This window comes from Triturus cristatus, chromosome 3_2 (genome assembly GCF_964204655.1).
Source record: "Triturus cristatus chromosome 3_2, aTriCri1.1, whole genome shotgun sequence".
NCBI classification, from domain to species: domain Eukaryota; kingdom Metazoa; phylum Chordata; class Amphibia; order Caudata; family Salamandridae; genus Triturus; species Triturus cristatus.
The window spans coordinates 838,475-852,117 of NC_140584.1; positions in this window are offsets into that span (position 1 = coordinate 838,475).

The window sequence follows — 13,643 nt, forward strand, 5'->3', positions numbered from 1 at the left end:
GAGTAAGAGTTAAGACCTTAACCATTAGGCCAGAGTACGAGTCTAAGACCTTAACCAGTAGGCCAGAGTAAGAGTTTAAGACCTTAGCTATTAGGACAGAGTAAGAGTTGAGACCTTAACCGTTAGGCCAGAGTATGAGTCTAAGACCTTAGCTATTAGGCCAGAGTAAGAGTTAAGACCTTAACCAGTAGGCCAGAGTAAAAGTTAAGACCTTAACCTGTAGGCCATAGTACGAGTCTAAGACCTTAGCTACTAGGCCAGATTAAGAGTTAAGACCTTAGCTATTAGACCAGATTACGAGTCTAAGACCTTTGCTATTAGGCCAGAGTAACAGTTAAGACCTTAGCTATTAGGCCAGAGTAAGAGTTAAGACCTTAACCAGTAGGCCAGAGTAAGAGTTAAGACCTTAACCATTAGGCCAGAGTACGAGTCTAAGACCTTAGCTATTAGGCCAGAGTAAGAGTTAAGACCTTAACCAGTAGGCCAGAGTAAGAGTTAAGACCTTAACCATTAGGCCAGAGTACGAGTCTAAGACCTTAGCTATTAGGCCAGAGTAAGAGTTAAGACCTTAGCTATTAGGCCAGAGTAAGAGTTAAGACCTTAACCATTAGGCCAGAGTACGAGTCTAAGACCTTAGCTATTAGGCCAGAGTAAGAGTTAAGACCTTAACCAGTAGGCCAGAGTAAGAGTTAAGACCTTAACCATTAGGCCAGAGTACGAGTCTAAGACCTTAGCTATTAGGCCAGAGTAAGAGTTAAGACCTTAGCTTTTAGGCCAGAGTAAGAGTTGAGACCTTGACCAGTAGGCCAGAATAAGAGTTAAGACCTTAACCAGTAGGCCAGAGTACAAGTCTAAGACCTTAGCTATTAGGCAAGAGTAAGAGTTAAGACCTTAGCTATTAGGCCAGAGTACGAGTCTAAGACCTTAGCTATTAGGGCAGAGTAAGAGTTAAGACCTTAACCAGTAGGCCAGAGTAAGAGTTAAGACCTTAGCTATTAGGCCAGAGTAAGAGTTAAGACCTTAACCAATAGGCCAGAGTATGAGTGTAAGACCTTAGCTATTAGGCCAGAGTAAGAGTTAAGACCTTAGCTATTAGGCCAGAGTAAGAGTTAAGACCTTAGCTATTAGGCCAGAGTAAGAGTTAAGACCTTAACCAGTAGGCCAGAGTAAGAGGTAAGACCTTAACCAGTAGGCCAGAGTAAGAGTAAAGACCTTAGCTATTAGGCCAGAGTAAGAGTTAAGACCTTAACCAGTAGGCCAGTGTAAGAGTTAAGACCTTAACCATTAGGCCAGAGTACGAGTCTAAGACCTTAGCTGTTAGGCCAGAGTAAGAGTTAAGACCTTAGCTATTAGGCCAGAGTACGAGTCTAAGCCCTTAGCTATTAGGCCAGAGTAAGAGGTAAGACCTTAACCAGTAGGCCAGAGAAAGAGTCTAAGACCTTAGCTATTAGGCCAGAGTAAGAGTTAAGACCTTAACCATTGGGTCAGTGTACGAGTCTAAGACCTTAGCTATTAGGCCAGAGTACGAGTCTAAGACCTTAGCTATTAGGCCAGAGTAAGAGTTAAGACCTTAACCAGTAGGCCAGAGTAAGAGTTAAGACCTTAACCATTAGGCCAGAGTACGAGTCTAAGACCTTAGCTATTAGGCCAGAGTAAGAGTTAAGACCTTAGCTATTAGGCCAGAGTACGAGTCTAAGACCTTAACCAGTAGGCCAGAGTAAGAGTTAAGACCTTAACCATTAGGCCAGAGTACGAGTCTAAGACCTTAACCAGTAGGCCAGAGTAAGAGTTAAGAGCTTAACCATTAGGCCAGAGTACGAGTCTAAGACCTTAGCTATTAGGCAGGAGTAAGAGTTAAGACCTTAGCTATTAGGCCAGAGTAAGAGTTAAGACCTTAACTAGTAGGCCAGAGTAAGAGTTAAGACCTTAAACATTAGGCCAGAGTATGATTCTAAGACCTTAGCTATTAGGCCAGAGTACGAGTCTAAGACCTTAGCTATTAGGCCAGAGTAAGAGTTAAGACCTTAGCTATTAGGCCAGAGTAAGAGTTAAGACCTTAACTAGTAGGCCAGAGTAAGAGTTAAGACCTTAACCATTAGGCCAGAGTACGAGTCTAAGACCTTAGCTATTAGGCCAGAGTAAGAGTTAACACCTTAACCAGTAGGCCAGAGTAAGAGTTAAGACCTTTACCAGTAGGTCAGAGTACGAGTCTAAGACCTTAGCTATTAGGCTAGAGTAAGATTTAAGACCTTAACCATTAGGCCAGAGTACAAGTCTAAGACCTTAGCTATTAGGCCAGAGTAAGAGTTAAGACCTTAACCAGTAGGCCAGAGTAAGAATTAAGACCTTAACCATTAGGCCAGAGTACGAGTCTAAAACCTTAGCTATTAGGCCAGAGTACGAGTTAAGACCTTAGCTATTAGGCCAGAGTAAGAGTTAAGACCTTAACCAGTAGGCCAGAGCAAGAATTAAGACCTTAGCTATTAGGCCAGAGTAAGAGTTAAGACCTTAACCAGTAGGCCAGAGTAAGAGTTAAGACCTTAACCAGTAGGCCAGAGTACGAGTCTAAGACCTTAGCTATTAGGCCAGAGTAAGAGTTAAGACCTTAACCATTAGGCCAGAGTACAAGTCTAAGACCTTAACTATTAGGCTAGAGTACGAGTCTAAGACCTTAGCTATTAGGCCAGAGTAAGAGTTAAGACCTTAACTAGTAGGCCAGAGTAAGAATTAAGACCTTAACCATTAGGCCAGAGTACGATTCTAAAACCTTAGCTATTAGGCCAGAGTACGAGTTAAGACCTTAGCTATTAGGCCAGAGTAAGAGTTAAGACCTTAACCAATAGGCCAGAGTAAGAGTTAAGACCTTAGCTATTAGGCCAGAGTAAGAGTTAAGACCTTAACCATTAGGCCAGAGTACAAGTCTAAGACCTTAACTATTAGGCTAGAGTACGAGTCTAAGACCTTAGCTATTGGGCCAGAGTAAGAGTTAAGACCTTAACTAGTAGGCCAGAGTAAGAATTAAGACCTTAACCATTAGGCCAGAGTACGATTCTAAAACCTTAGCTATTAGGCCAGAGTACGAGTTAAGACCTTAGCTATTAGGCCAGAGTAAGAGTTAAGACCTTAACCAGTAGGCCAGAGTAAGAGTTAAGACCTTAACCATTAGGCCAGAGTACGAGTCTAAGACCTTAGCTATTAGGCCAGAGTAAGAGTTAAGACATTAGCTATTAGGACAGAGTAAGAGTTGAGACCTTAGCTATTAGGCCAGAGTAAGAGTTAAGACCTTAACCAGTAGGCCAGAGTACGAGTCTCAGACCCTAGCTATTAGGCCAGAGTAAGAGTTAAGACCTTAGCTATTAGGCCAGAGTAACAGTTAAGACCTTAACCAGTAGGCCAGAGTAAGAGGTAAGACCTTAACCATTAGGCCAGAGTACGAGTCTAAGACCTTAGCTATTAGGCCAGAGTACGAGTCTAAGACCTTAGCTACTAGGCCAGAGTACGAGTCTAAGACCTTAGCTATTAGGCCAGAGTAAGAGTTAAGACCTTAACCAGTAGGCCAGAGTAAGAGTTAAGACCTTAACCATTAGGCCAGAGTACGAGTCTAAGACCTTAGCTATTAGGCCAGAGTAAGAGTTAAGACCTTAGCGATTAGGCCAGAGTAAGAGTTGAGACCTTGACCAGTAGGCCAGAGTAAGAGTTAAGACCTTAACCAGTAGGCCAGAGTACAAGTCTAAGACCTTAGCTATTAGGCAAGAGTAAGAGTTAAGACCTTAGCTATTAGGCCAGAGTACGAGTCTAAGACCTTAGCTATTAGGGCAGAGTAAGAGTTAAGACCTTAACCAGTAGGCCAGAGTAAGAGTTAAGACCTTAGCTATTAGGCCAGAGTAAGAGTTAAGACCTTAACCATTAGGCCAGAGTATGAGTGTAAGACCATAGCTATTAGGCCAGAGTAAGAGTTAAGACCTTAGCTATTAGGCCAGAGTAAGAGTTAAGACCTTAACTATTAGGCCAGAGTAAGAGTTAAGACCTTAACCAGTAGGCCAGAGTAAGAGGTAAGACCTTAACCAGTAGGCCAGAGTAAGAGTTAAGACCTTAGCTATTAGGCCAGAGTAAGAGTTAAGACCTTAACCAGTAGGCCAGTGTAAGAGTTAAGACCTTAACCATTAGGCCAGAGTACGAGTCTAAGACCTTAGCTGTTAGGCCAGAGTAAGAGTTAAGACCTTAGCTATTAGGCCAGAGTACGAGTCTAAGCCCTTAGCTATTAGGCCAGAGTAAGAGGTAAGACCTTAACCAGTAGGCCAGAGTAAGAGTTAAGACCTTAGCTATTAGGCCAGAGTAAGAGTTAAGACCTTAACCATTGGGTCAGTGTACGAGTCTAAGACCTTAGCTATTAGGCCAGAGTACGAGTCTAAGACCTTAGCTATTAGGCCAGAGTAAGAGTTAAGACCTTAACCAGTAGGCCAGAGTAAGAGTTAAGACCTTAACCATTAGGCCAGAGTACGAGTCTAAGACCTTAGCTATTAGGCCAGAGTAAGAGTTAAGACCTTAGCTATTAGGCCAGAGTACGAGTCTAAGACCTTAACCAGTAGGCCAGAGTAAGAGTTAAGACCTTAACCATTAGGCCAGAGTACGAGTCTAAGACCTTAACCAGTAGGCCAGAGTAAGAGTTAAGAGCTTAACCATTAGGCCAGAGTACGAGTCTAAGACCTTAGCTATTAGGCAGGAGTAAGAGTTAAGACCTTAGCTATTAGGCCAGAGTAAGAGTTAAGACCTTAACTAGTAGGCCAGAGTAAGAGTTAAGACCTTAAACATTAGGCCAGAGTATGATTCTAAGACCTTAGCTATTAGGCCAGAGTACGAGTCTAAGACCTTAGCTATTAGGCCAGAGTAAGAGTTAAGACCTTAGCTATTAGGCCAGAGTAAGAGTTAAGACCTTAACTAGTAGGCCAGAGTAAGAGTTAAGACCTTAACCATTAGGCCAGAGTACGAGTCTAAGACCTTAGCTATTAGGCCAGAGTAAGAGTTAACACCTTAACCAGTAGGCCAGAGTAAGAGTTAAGACCTTTACCAGTACGTCAGAGTACGAGTCTAAGACCTTAGCTATTAGGCCAGAGTAAGATTTAAGACCTTAACCATTAGGCCAGAGTACAAGTCTAAGACCTTAGCTATTAGGCCAGAGTAAGAGTTAAGACCTTAACCAGTAGGCCAGAGTAAGAATTAAGACCTTAACCATTAGGCCAGAGTACGAGTCTAAAACCTTAGCTATTAGGCCAGAGTACGAGTTAAGACCTTAGCTATTAGGCCAGAGTAAGAGTTAAGACCTTAACCAGTAGGCCAGAGCAAGAATTAAGACCTTAGCTATTAGGCCAGAGTAAGAGTTAAGACCTTAACCAGTAGGCCAGAGTAAGAGTTAAGACCTTAACCAGTAGGCCAGAGTACGAGTCTAAGACCTTAGCTATTAGGCCATGGTAAGAGTTAAGACCTTAACCATTAGGCCAGAGTACAAGTCTAAGACCTTAACTATTAGGCTAGAGTACGAGTCTAAGACCTTAGCTATTAGGCCAGAGTAAGAGTTAAGACCTTAACTAGTAGGCCAGAGTAAGAATTAAGACCTTAACCATTAGGCCAGAGTATGATTCTAAAACCTTAGCTATTAGGCCAGAGTACGAGTTAAGACCTTAGCTATTAGGCCAGAGTAAGAGTTAAGACCTTAACCAATAGGCCAGAGTAAGAGTTAAGACCTTAGCTATTAGGCCAGAGTAAGAGATAAGACCTTAACCATTAGGCCAGAGTACAAGTCTAAGACCTTAACTATTAGGCTAGAGTACGAGTCTAAGACCTTAGCTATTAGGCCAGAGTAAGAGTTAAGACCTTAACTAGTAGGCCAGAGTAAGAATTAAGACCTTAACCATTAGGCCAGAGTACGATTCTAAAACCTTAGCTATTAGGCCAGAGTATGAGTCTAAGACCTTAGCTATTAGGCCAGAGTAAGAGTTAAGACCTTAACCAATAGGCCAGAGTAAGAGTTAAGACCTTAGCTATTAGGCCAGAGTAAGAGTTAAGACCTTAACCATTAGGCCAGAGTACAAGTCTAAGACCTTAACTATTAGGCTAGAGTACGAGTCTAAGACCTTAGCTATTAGGCCAGAGTAAGAGTTAAGACCTTAACTAGTAGGCCAGAGTAAGAATTAAGACCTTAACCATTAGGCCAGAGTACGATTCTAAAACCTTAGCTATTAGGCCAGAGTACGAGTTAAGACCTTAGCTATTAGGCCAGAGTAAGAGTTAAGACCTTAACCAGTAGGCCAGAGTAAGAGTTAAGACCTTAACCATTAGGCCAGAGTACGAGTCTAAGACCTTAGCTATTAGGCCAGAGTAAGAGTTAAGACATTAGCTATTAGGACAGAGTAAGAGTTGAGACCTTAGCTATTAGGCCAGAGTAAGAGTTAAGACCTTAACCAGTAGGCCAGAGTACGAGTCTAAGACCCTAGCTATTAGGCCAGAGTAAGAGTTAAGACCTTAGCTATTAGGCCAGAGTAACAGTTAAGACCTTAACCAGTAGGCCAGAGTAAGAGGTAAGACCTTAACCATTAGGCCAGAGTACGAGTCTAAGACCTTAGCTATTAGGCCAGAGTACGAGTCTAAGACCTTAGCTATTAGGCCAGAGTACGAGTTAAGACCTTAGCTATTAGGCCAGAGTAAGTGTTAAGACCTTAACCAGTAGGCCAGAGTAAGAGTTAAGACCTTAACCTGTAGGCCATAGTACGAGTCTAAGACCTTAGCTACTAGGCCAGATTAAGAGTTAAGACCTTAGCTATTAGGCCAGAGTAAGAGTTAAGACCTTAACCAGTAGGCCAGAGTAAGAGTTAAGACCTTAACCATTAGGCCAGAGTACGAGTCTAAGACCTTAGCTATTAGGCCAGAATAAGAGTTAAGACATTAGCTATTAGGACAGAGTAAGAGTTGAGACCTTAGCTATTAGGCCAGAGTAAGAGTTAAGACCTTAACCAGTAGGCCAGAGTACGAGTCTAAGACCCTAGCTATTAGGCCAGAGTAAGAGTTAAGACCTTAGCTATTAGGCCAGAGTAACAGTTAAGACCTTAACCAGTAGGCCAGAGTAAGAGGTAAGACCTTAACCATTAGGCCAGAGTACGAGTCTAAGACCTTAGCTATTAGGCCAGAGTACGAGTCTAAGACCTTAGCTACTAGGCCAGAGTACGAGTCTAAGACCTTTGCTATTAGGCCAGAGTAAGAGTTAAGACCTTAGCTATTAGGCCAGAGTAAGAGTTAAGACCTTAACCAGTAGGCCAGAGTAAGAGTTAAGACCTTAACCATTAGGCCAGAGTACGAGTCTAATGCCTTAGCTATTAGGCCAGAGTAAGAGTTAAGACCTTAACCAGTAGGCCAGAGTAAGAGTTAAGACCTTAACCATTAGGCCAGAGTACGAGTCCAAGACCTTAGCTATTAGGCCAGAGTAAGAGTTAAGACCTTAGCTATTAGGCCAGAGTAAGAGTTAAGACCTTAACCATTAGGCCAGAGTACGAATCTAAGACCTTAGCTATTAGGCCAGAGTAAGAGTTAAGACCTTAACCAGTAGGCCAGAGTAAGAGTTAAGACCTTAACCATTAGGCCAGAGTACGAGTCTAAGACCTTAGCTATTAGGCCAGAGTAAGAGTTAAGACCTTAGCTATTAGGCCAGAGTAAGAGTTGACACCTTGACCAGTAGGCCAGAGTAAGAGTTAAGACCTTAACCAGTAGGCCAGAGTACGAGTCTAAGACCTTAGCTATTAGGCAAGAGTAAGAGTTAAGACCTTAGCTATTAGGCCAGAGTACGAGTCTAAGACCTTAGCTATTAGGGCAAAGTAAGAGTTAAGACCTTAACCATTAGGCCAGAGTAAGAGTGAAGACCTTAGCTATTAGGCCAGAGTAAGAGTTAAGACCTTAACCATTAGGCCAGAGTACGAGTGTAAGACCTTAGCTATTAGGCCAGAGTAAGAGTTAAGACCTTAGCTATTAGGCCAGAGTAAGAGTTAAGACCTTAGCTATTAGGCCAGAGTAAGAGTTAAGTCCTTAACCAGTAGGCCAGAGTAAGAGGTAAGACCTTAACCAGTAGGCCAGAGTAAGAGTTAAGACCTTAGCTATTAGGCCAGAGTAAGAGTCAAGACCTTAACCAGTAGGCCAGTGTAAGAGTTAAGACCTTAACCATTAGGCCAGAGTACGAGTCTAAGACCTTAGCTATTAGGCCAGAGGAAGAGTTAAGACCTTAGCTATTAGGCCAGAGTACGAGTCTAAGCCCTTAGCTATTAGGCCAGAGTAAGAGGTAAGACATTAACCAGTAGGCCAGAGTAAGAGTTAAGACCTTAGCTATTAGGCCAGAGTAAGAGTTAAGACCTTAACCATTGGGTCAGTGTACGAGTCTAAGACCTTAGCTATTAGGCCAGAGTACGAGTCTAAGACCTTAGCTATTAGGCCAGAGTAAGAGTTAAGACCTTAACCAGTAGGCCAGAGTAAGAGTTAATACCTTAACCATTAGGCCAGAGTACGAGTCTAAGACCTTAGCTATTAGGCCAGAGTAAGAGTTAAGACCTTAGCTATTAGGCCAGAGTAAGAGTTGAGACCTTAACCATTAGGCCAGAGTACGAGTCTAAGACCTTAACCAGTAGGCCAGAGTAAGAGTTAAGACCTTAACCATTAGGCCAGAGTACGAGCCTAAGACCTTAACCAGTAGGCCAGAGTAAGAGTTAAGACCTTAACCATTAGGCCAGAGTACGAGTCTAAGACCTTAGCTATTAGACAGGAGTAAGAGTTAAGACCTTAGCTATTAGGCCAGAGTAAGAGTTAAGACCTTAACTAGTAGGCCAGAGTAAGAGTTAAGACCTTAACCATTAGGCCAGAGTATGATTCTAAGACCTTAGCTATTAGGCCAGAGTACGAGTCTAAGACCTTAGCTATTAGGCCAGAGTAAGAGTTAAGACCTTAGCTATTAGGCCAGAGTAAGAGTTAAGACCTTAACTAGTAGGCCAGAGTAAGAGTTAAGACCTTAACCATTAGGCCAGAGTACGAGTCTAAGACCTTAGCTATTAGGCCAGAGTAAGGGTTAAGACCTTATCCAGTAGGCCAGAGTAAGAGTTAAGACCTTTACCAGTAGGTCAGAGTACGAGTCTAAGACCTTAGCTATTAGGCCAGAGTAAGATTTAAGACCTTAACCATTAGGCCAGAGTACAAGTCTAAGACCTTAGCTATTAGGCCAGAGTAAGAGTTAAGACCTTAACCAGTAGGCCAGAGTAAGAATTAAGACCTTAACCATTAGGCCAGAGTACGAGTCTAAAACCTTAGCTATTAGGCCAGAGTACGAGTTAAGACCTTAGCTATTAGGCCAGAGTAAGAGTTAAGACCTTAACCAGTAGGCCAGAGTACGAGTCTAAGACCTTAGCTATTAGGCCAGAGTAAGAGTTAAGACCTTAGCTATTAGGCCAGAGTATGAGTCTAAGACCTTAGCTATTAGGCCAGAGTAAGAGTTAAGACCTTAACCAACAGGCCAGAGTAAGAGTTAAGACCTTAGCTATTAGGCCAGAGTAAGAGTTAAGACCTTAACCATTAGGCCAGAGTACAAGTCTAAGACCTTAACTATTAGGCTAGAGTACGAGTCTAAGACCTTAGCCATTAGGCCAGAGTAAGAGTTAAGACCTTAACTAGTAGGCCAGAGTAAGAATTAAGACCTTAACCATTAGGCCAGAGTACGATTCTAAAACCTTAGCTATTAGGCCAGAGTACGAGTTAAGACCTTAGCTATTAGGCCAGAGTAAGAGTTAAGACCTTAACCAGTAGGCCAGAGTAAGAGTTAAGACCTTAGCTATTAGGCCAGAGTAAGAGTTAAGACCTTAACCAGTAGGCCAGAGTAAGAGTTAAGACCTTAACCAGAAGTCCAGAGTATGAGTCTAAGACCTTAGCTATTAGGGCAGAGTAAGAGTTAAGACCTTAGCTATTAGGCCAGAGTACGAGTCTAATCCCTTAGCTATTAGGCCAGAGTAAGAGATAAGACCTTAACCAGTAGGCCAGAGTAAGAGTTAAGACCTTAGCTATTAGGCCAGAGTACGAGTCTAAGACCTTAGCTATTAGGCCAGAGTAAGAGTTAAGACCTTAACCAGTAGGCCAGAGTAAGAGTTAATACCTTAACCATTAGGCCAGAGTACGAGTCTAAGACCTTAGCTATTAGGCCAGAGTAAGAGTTAAGACCTTAGCTATTAGGCCAGAGTAAGAGTTGAGACCTTAACCATTAGGCCAGAGTACGAGTCTAAGACCTTAACCAGCAGGCCAGAGTAAGAGTTAAGACCTTAACCATTAGGCCAGAGTACGAGTCTAAGACCTTAACCAGTAGGCCAGAGTAAGAGTTAAGACCTTAACCATTAGGCCAGAGTATGAGTCTAAGACCTTAGCTATTAGGCAGGAGTAAGAGTTAAGACCTTAGCTATTTGGCCAGAGTAAGAGTTAAGACCTTAACCAGTAGGCCAGAGTAAGAGTTAAGACCTTAACCATTAGGCCAGAGTATGATTCTAAGACCTTAGCTATTAGGCCAGAGTAGGAGTCTAAGACCTTAGCTATTAGGCCAGAGTAAGAGTTAAGACCTAAGCTATTAGGCCAGAGTAAGAGTTAGGACCTTAGCTATTAGGCCAGAGTAAGAGTTAAGACCTTAACCATTAGGCCAGAGTATGAGTCTAAGACCTTAGCTATTAGGCCAGAGTAAAAGTTAAGACCTTAACCAGTAGGCCAGAGTAAGAGTTAAGACCTTAACCATTAGGCCAGAGTACAAGTCTAAGACCTTAACTATTAGGCTAGAGTACGAGTCTAAGACCTTAGCTATTAGGCCAGAGTAAGAGTTAAGACCTTAACTAGTAGGCCAGAGTAAGAATTAAGACCTTAACCATTAGGCCAGAGTACGATTCTAAAACCTTAGCTATTAGGCCAGAGTATGAGTCTAAGACCTTAGCTATTAGGCCAGAGTAAGAGTTAAGACCTTAACCAATAGGCCAGAGTAAGAGTTAAGACCTTAGCTATTAGGCCAGAGTAAGAGTTAAGACCTTAACCATTAGGCCAGAGTACAAGTCTAAGACCTTAACTATTAGGCTAGAGTACGAGTCTAAGACCTTAGCTATTAGGCCAGAGTAAGAGTTAAGACCTTAACTAGTAGGCCAGAGTAAGAATTAAGACCTTAACCATTAGTCCAGAGTACGATTCTAAAACCTTAGCTATTAGGCCAGAGTACGAGTTAAGACCTTAGCTATTAGGCCAGAGTAAGAGTTAAGACCTTAACCAGTAGGCCAGAGTAAGAGTTAAGACCTTAACCATTATGCCAGAGTACGAGTCTAAGACCTTAGCTATTAGGCCAGAGTAACAGTTAAGACCTTAACCAGTAGGCCAGAGTAAGAGGTAAGACCTTAACCATTAGGCCAGAGTACGAGTCTAAGACCTTAGCTATTAGGCCAGAGTACGAGTCTAAGACATTAGCTACTAGGCCAGAGTACGAGTCTAAGACCTTAGCTATTAGGCCAGAGTAAGAGTTAAGACCTTAACCAGTAGGCCAGAGTAAGAGTTAAGACCTTAACCTGTAGGCCATAGTACGAGTCTAAGACCTTAGCTACTAGGCCAGATTAAGAGTTAAGACCTTAGCTATTAGACCAGATTACGAGTCTAAGACCTTTGCTATTAGGCCAGAGTAAGAGTTAAGACCTTAGCTATTAGGCCAGAGTAAGAGTCAAGACCTTAACCAGTAGGCCAGTGTAAGAGTTAAGACCTTAACCATTAGGCCAGAGTACGAGTCTAAGACCCTAGCTATTAGGCCAGAGTAAGAGTTAAGACCTTAGCTATTAGGCCAGAGTACGAGTCTAAGCCCTTAGCTATTAGGCCAGAGTAAGAGTTAAGACCTTAGCTATTAGGCCAGAGTAAGAGTTAAGACCTTAACTAGTAGGCCAGAGTAAGAGTTAAGACCTTAACCATTAGGCCAGAGTATGAGTCTAAGACCTTAGCTATTAGGCCAGAGTAAGGGTTAAGACCTTATCCAGTAGGCCAGAGTAAGAGTTAAGACCTTTACCAGTAGGTCAGAGTACGAGTCTAAGACCTTAGCTATTAGGCCAGAGTAAGATTTAAGACCTTAACCATTAGGCCAGAGTACAAGTCTAAGACCTTAGCTATTAGGCCAGAGTAAGAGTTAAGACCTTAACCAGTAGGCCAGAGTAAGAATTAAGACCTTAACCATTAGGCCAGAGTACGAGTCTAAAACCTTAGCTATTAGGCCAGAGTACGAGTTAAGACCTTAGCTATTAGGCCAGAGTAAGAGTTAAGACCTTAACCAGTAGGCCAGAGTACGAATCTAAGACCTTAGCTATTAGGCCAGAGTAAGAGTTAAGACCTTAGCTATTAGGCCAGAGTATGAGTCTAAGACCTTAGCTATTAGGCCAGAGTAAGAGTTAAGACCTTAACCAATAGGCCAGAGTAAGAGTTAAGACCTTAGCTATTAGGCCAGAGTAAGAGTTAAGACCTTAACCATTAGGCCAGAGTACAAGTCTAAGACCTTAACTATTAGGCTAGAGTACGAGTCTAAGACCTTAGCCATTAGGCCAGAGTAAGAGTTAAGACCTTAACTAGTAGGCCAGAGTAAGAATTAAGACCTTAACCATTAGGCCAGAGTACGATTCTAAAACCTTAGCTATTAGGCCAGAGTACGAGTTAAGACCTTAGCTATTAGGCCAGAGTAAGAGTTAAGACCTTAACCAGTAGGCCAGAGTAAGAGTTAAGACCTTAGCTATTAGGCCAGAGTAAGAGTTAAGACCTTAACCAGTAGGCCAGAGTAAGAGTTAAGACCTTAACCAGAAGGCCAGAGTATGAGTCTAAGACCTTAGCTATTAGGGCAGAGGAAGAGTTAAGACCTTAGCTATTAGGCCAGAGTACGAGTCTAAGCCCTTAGCTATTAGGCCAGAGTAAGAGATAAGACCTTAACCAGTAGGCCAGAGTAAGAGTTAAGACCTTAGCTATTAGGCCAGAGTACGAGTCTAAGACCTTAGCTATTAGGCCAGAGTAAGAGTTAAGACCTTAACCAGTAGGCCAGAGTAAGAGTTAATACCTTAACCATTAGGCCAGAGTACGAGTCTAAGACCTTAGCTATTAGGCCAGAGTAAGAGTTAAGACCTTAGCTATTAGGCCAGAGTAAGAGTTGAGACCTTAACCATTAGGCCAGAGTACGAGTCTAAGACCTTAACCAGCAGGCCAGAGTAAGAGTTAAGACCTTAACCATTAGGCCAGAGTACGAGTCTAAGACCTTAACCAGTAGGCCAGAGTAAGAGTTAAGACCTTAACCATTAGGCCAGAGTATGAGTCTAAGACCTTAGCTATTAGGCAGGAGTAAGAGTTAAGACCTTAGCTATTTGGCCAGAGTAAGAGTTAAGACCTTAACCAGTAGGCCAGAGTAAGAGTTAAGACCTTAACCATTAGGCCAGAGTATGATTCTAAGACCTTAGCTATTAGGCCAGAGTACGAGTCTAAGACCTTAGCTATTAGGCCAGAGTAAGAGTTAAGACCTTAGCTATTAGGCCAGAGTAAGAGTTAGGACCTTAGCTATTAGGCCAGAGTAAGAGTTAAGACCTTAACCA